The following is a 6248-nucleotide window of genomic DNA, read 5'->3' as shown; positions in this document are numbered from 1 at the left end:
AAACTTAATGCTTTAGCAGTCGCCTCGTGTGAGTCGATCCCTACTTGTTTCGGACGCCCCTCAGTAGGTCGCGCTGACATCGGCCAGTACCACCAACTTCGAGATATAGAACTCAGTATTTCTCGACAAGCCCCTCGGTAATCTTCGGAACCTTTCGGTCCGGAAGCCGAAGCCTCCCCCTTTTCTTTTGATTGACTTCGTCGTTTAATTACGTGTCGCTGCCATCCCAAACTAACTTCGCTCCGCGACTCCAGACTGACCACTCCACATCGTAGGCATCAAGACTTCACTCCGGTCGTTGTTTAAAGATGTACTCAGCTAGGCAAGGAATGTGATCGCTACAACTCTAGTAATTAGTAATTAGTCAGTCTTTGTACCTCGTAGAAGTAGTCATGCTTCGTTAACCATACTTTATTATATTTTTCTATTCTTTTGAATCATGGAAACGTCCGCGACAACAGCGGGTTCGCGAGCTCCGCACCCTGGCTGATGCTGGAAGCCATCTCCCTGTATGGTGAGTTTTTGACAACCTTTATTCCCCCGATCATCATCGTGGTTTGAAGGTATTTTCTGCCTATTTTGCTAACTTTCTGTGAACCAGTTATGAACATGTTTGTTTCGGATCTGTTCACAGACAGGGTCCAAGGGCTGGATGAGGTTCCAAAGGTCGGATGCAGACCTAAGAACACCACCCTCGAGTCATTCTTCCAGCAATCAGGACAACTACGGTGCTTTGCCAGCTCGTTAGCAACCCAACTTCGGCCAGCAATCGTCAAACCTCCATTCCTTCAGTTTTTTTATATCTTCAGAATAACATTAAACCACGACGTTAAATAGATCAGAACACCATACATTTTTCTTTCGGGTCTTTAATCTCTCTAAGTGTGCTTATTGTGAAAGGAACTTAACCTGTTTATTGTTGCTGATTATATTTTAATTATATTTAATTAAGAAGGGTAATTTTCTAATTAGGGCTGGTCCATTCTTTAGATAATGTAATTTTATATCAATGTTAATGTAATTACTAAATCTTAATACATTTGTCAATAAATTTATCAAATATTATCTTATTGTGAAAGTAATCGAAAGTTAAATAAACATAGAGGTACTTATATCTAGACGAAATCATTATTTTGCCTTCTGAAACTAAAAGATCCACTAGTTACACAAGTCATCAAGAGAAAGCGAAGTGTGACAAAATGATAACAGAACTTGGGTTTACTATGTTATTTCGGAAGTGTAACACTGCACTCTAGTCCACTCAAATTGCCTCCAGGGGGTAATGTTTCCTATGTATTGTAAACTATCCTATGTAAGAGTGCTTTGGTAGAAAGCTGAATTAAAGTCAAGTACTGTAAAACATTTTGCCCCTCCCAAGTACTGAAATATACCACTTCTATCTTCGGTAATGGAAATTGTTCCAAAATAATCCAAGACTAATCGTTACCCCCTTCTTTTTCTTGCTAACCAGGAAATTAGGGAATGCATAATTGGATTTAGAAGGCACAATAATTCCAGTGCTACATAAATCATTATCTTTTTTAATGCTTGCATTTCCAGGAGGAGGGGGTGGCAAAGGTATGGGCACACTTCACAGGTTATCTTTCGACTTGATATGGTAAGTTATAATAGTACATTAACCTACCTCTTTGTTCACCACATTACTATATTCCCTTATTTTGTGCTTTGGCCTCAGACTTCTCTCGCCCTAATCTCTCTCTAACACCCTAGATTCCTCTAAAAATGATTCTTTCCCCTCTATTATTCTTACTCTGGTCCATTTCCACTCACCTTTCAAATGAAAATCTTAATTTAAACTTCTTACAATCGAGGATGTCCTGGGTATCTCTCAAAAAATCCATTCCCAACACTGCAGGGTGAACTAGCTGGGGAACCACCCAAAAATCCAGATTCCATGAAAACTTACTACTTTTAAAATGCAAGCACACCTTCACCTTAGCAAAAATGGTATTCCCTTTCACTAAGTATACCTTTAGCCCTTGCTCACAGCACATCTTTCTTTTCAAATGTGGAGTCACCTTCACTAGACCACTCAAACACTCCTGGCTGAATAAACTAAAACTTGCCCCTGTATCAATTAAACCAGGGATTTCCTCCCAATAAAATTCACACTTAACACTGAATTGATAATAGGTTCTCATTTGTGCTAAAATAGACTTAATCCCAAATTGGCACTTACTCTGCTTATTCTTCATTCAACAACAACTGCTAGCATGACTTTTATTTCCACAAAAGCCAAAACACAATGATGTTTTACAATTTCTCACCCTTTGCCTCTGGGCACCACACCCATAGCACACCACCTTGTCACTACCTTCCGACTTGCCCTTCTTATGATTACTGAAGGTTCCCATCTGACCCCTTTTACACAAATAATCACCAGAATACTTTTCTCCAACAAGACCTTTACAATCGTTTACCAAATGACCCATATCGCCGCAACCATAACAAGTCTTATTGTTTTTCTCCCAAATCATTCTCCCCTTACTCTCCTCTAAATTAACCTTGGCTCTATCTTCACCTCCACTTCGCCTCTTACTCTGAACATTCTCTTTAACACTGTCCCCTTCTACCTTGCTGTCGCGTGGTTGAAAAGAGTGATGCGGTGTGAGCTTCAACTAAATATGGGCGCCACCATGTGGTTTAAGGGCACGTGGACCCGGCTATCACCTCTCAGGGTCGTGACGTAGCCCAAGTGCGACGAGGCTCGCAAACCCCCATCTACCCGAATTTGGCGGGCACGCTTTTTAACTAACGAGAATTAACCAGAGTGGGCTCTAGGCATCCCCACATGCCGAAGGACTAGAAGGAATCACACGTGGTCTCAGTTGGAACAGGTTTTATTGATTCCCCACATGACTTACACTTTCGCCTCGAAATACACTGTAAATGCGGTCCAGGGCAACCCTCAGCCAAACAAAAGGTTTAAAACCAGTAGAAATATAATGGATGTTAACGGATCCAATGCACAACCAAGGAGGTTGACGCCGTCCCCGCTGCCTGTCTTAGAATTAGTGAATTTAAATTGTGAAAGCTAGAATTCCGACTCGAGGGCGGGGTTCTTTGCCTCGTGGCTGCAGGCAGGGTCGCGTCGACAAAGGACTCCCCATGCTGTTTAGGCCACCCAGGACGCCGTAACGATTAAAAGAACATGTAAATATAACTGGATTTATTTGCATGTCACACGGTACATTACATCACCTGGTACAGGGCGCTATCACCTAACTGGCCGTATCATCGTCTACCTTCTCATCTCCGCACACACAGCCCTCGAATGGCGGCACTGTTTCACGGTATGCCGAACTCCCTGGAAATACCCCACTGAGGGTTGCAGGCTATCCTGAGAGTAGCGGTAGTGGAGATGAAGGCGCGTGACACGTCTGGAGGCGGCGAACCAGTATGCGCTGGATGGCGAAACAAAAGTTTGACTCTAGTTAACTAGTTATAATTGACCTATGTGAAAAACTGGAAATACAAAATTATACATGGCGGCTATCCCCGCACCTTGCACGCCCTCGGAATAGGTAGGAAACACACGTGGCTGATAGCTGAAACTAAGACTAGAATTAATACCATGGTATAAAATCTAACATGGGGGTGTTCCGCAGAACGGCATGAATCTGATGCAAAGTTACAGTTCAGGTTAGATTACATAAATACGAAGAGTCCGTCCTCGTAGTGGTGTGGAGGCCACTCATGCTGGGCGCAGGCATGGCGGTACCGGGGCACGGAAAACTCTAGCGCGACCGCGGCACGTCCCAGGCACTGATGTGTTATTAAGTCTTACGTAAGTCTTACGTACGCGTTTAGCTCTATGCCGCCCCATGTGGGCAAAGTTCAAAACTCCTGGCGGAGGTCTTACTGCGTGAAGCGCGGGCACATCGGTGTGCTGCCCTCAACAATATCAATTACGTATTATAAGGAAACTGCTCATGACTGAGCCACACAAATTATTAATGGACCGCGCGACACTTCGCACGGTCGATTTAGGGCCGGCTGTGGAGCGGATGAAAACGGATTCAGATTTTTACCTATGGAAGCTACATTCTGGTTTTGGTGCGAAGCGTGAAGGTTCCACGTGCGTGGAGCTGCCGGCCCCGATGAGTGCTGGATGGCGACTAACTTCTCTCCCTGGCAACCCGGCCAGGGAGGGCTCGATTTCCCGCGGAAAGTTACAGAGTGCGGGAAGATGGTGACAGCCAGTTTTGTGATACAAAAGCATTTAAATCAACATGTATTAATTATTTAGGAATATTAAAGACGTAAAAAGTTTTAGTTATTTATCTTAATTATAATTGCATGTGCACTAAGTTCCGATTGCGCATCGCCACACCCGGCCAGACGCGTCGCACAACACAGTCGGCCGTGACTAGCATCACGTCGTTCGATGCACTGACCTAACTTGCTATACCTGGCACGCACTGGCATGTTTGTTACACTTGTCCTAATTCAGGTGTTGAGGACACATAACGGCCTGTGCTCTCAGAGGGAGCACCGACGGCGGCGTCAAGGTCAACGAGGTGTGGCCACTGCGTCTTGCTCCAGGTGGCGATCGAGATGGACTGGGCGTTCGTGGGAAGCCTTAATTTCATAGACGAGAGAGCCACACCCGAAGTTCCCCGAAGTTCATGCTCGCTGTTTTTTTTCAGTTCTATCTCATTGTATAAACCGGTGTGGCATTAAATTTTGCGGTCGATTAAGATAGGTTAGCTACATTATCAATACTTTAAAACATTGTGGATGGTTGTTTATATTAGGTAAGTATAGCTACATTAAAAATACTGTAAAATAATTTTATGGTTGGTTAGCAAATAACTTTTTAATTTGTAGCTATCCAGGGCTAGGAAACCGTTTACATGATTTCACAGTATCTTTAATGTAGCTATCCTAACCAAATAAACCGTCCACAATTTTTTAAAGTATTTATAATGTAGCCAACCTAACCTAATTGACCATTAGTTATCATTAGTTACAATGGGAAAAAAAACAAAAATAACAACGGAAGATGCACGATCGAGCGTTTGGCTCTCTTTAATTACCATTAGGCAGTTTATATTTACTTGACGAAACAGACAACACAACAGAACCTCTCAAGCACTGAATAATAAATTACAATTGCTTATTACAGAATAACTAGTCGACCTGTGCGGAATTACGCAGTGCGCACTAAATCGTTTTATATGGCATTCCATTCTTTAAAAATTTGGGAGAAATTACATTTTAAAGAAGAATAGAAAAAAATGGTGTTATTCAATTCTTTGGTTGCACTTATCTTCAGTAATAACTGATGCTATGAGAAGTAAATGTAAGAGGTTATGTTTGTAGGTTATGTTTGTGATACAAAATATCAACAGTAATTTGAAAAGTACTTTCTTATAAGAAAAGTCTGACGTGCCAAAGGTATTGGTTAAGTGGTTTTTCGGTGGAATTTTTGGGTTAAGTTGAAGGATCCTCTAAGATTTATTTATCATAAGTTCTGTTTATTATGACGGAAATGCAATTTAAAAAAAAGAAATATGTAAACGCTGATGTTTCAAGTATCCGATTCGATATCTATCGTAAAATCGACGCATCCATTAAAGGACCATTTCTTAGATGACTTTAAATAAATTTAAGAGAAACGGTACATTTTTAGACTGTGAGTCTATATTTCTTAATTAGCCGGCACGATAAGCTTTTAAAGTGAGGGGTAAATCATGGAATTTGATAAAGGAATAAGGAAGATCTCGCGGACTGACAAAAACAGGCTAGAGAAATAATATATAAGATAACATTTACTTGTTTTGTAGTATTGACAATTATTAAGTTCAAAACATAAACAGCATCCATCTGGATGCGTTCTGAAAGTTTTTCAGCATTTAGCTGCTCCATCCTTAAGCTGAAAGAAAACAAAACATTCAGGGAATAAAATATAAGTAAAATTACAAACTATTTGAATTAAAGTATTATTATAAGGGTGCGTGAGCACAGACTCCAATCGCTTTTTGCAGGGCGGACAAACATGCATGCACGCTCACACACACTCTTGGGGGGGCAGTTTGAAACAGGGAGATGGTGTGAGGAGAGGGGCCGGGCGGGACGTGAGGAACATCGGGCTTAAGAAGGGCGCAGCCCCAGTCGATGTCAACCTCAGTAATCTGTTCCCTCTCAAAATATTCTAGTCTAGCACAACTAAAGTTATCAACCTCCACTGCCCAACATTGTAACTCCTCTAAGTTAGTTGGCGG

At 42.0% G+C, this 6248-nt stretch overlaps 1 long non-coding RNA gene across 2 annotated transcripts in view; it reads left to right on the top strand.

Annotated features, from left to right (window-relative positions):
- Positions 1 to 4604: 4604 nt before the first annotated feature.
- Positions 4605 to 6248, top strand: part of LOC134529420 (uncharacterized) — a 41112-nt gene continuing 39468 nt past the window's right edge. For both annotated transcript variants that reach the window (XR_010074569.1, XR_010074570.1), the window contains exon 1: positions 4605 to 5421. This is a non-coding gene — a long non-coding RNA (uncharacterized LOC134529420). The remainder of the gene's footprint in view (positions 5422 to 6248) is intronic.

Source organism: Bacillus rossius, chromosome 2, assembly GCF_032445375.1.
Source record: "Bacillus rossius redtenbacheri isolate Brsri chromosome 2, Brsri_v3, whole genome shotgun sequence".
NCBI classification, from domain to species: Eukaryota; Metazoa; Arthropoda; class Insecta; order Phasmatodea; family Bacillidae; genus Bacillus; species Bacillus rossius.
Note: the sequence above shows the minus strand (reverse complement) of the source record. Positions and strands in the feature narration are given on the sequence as shown.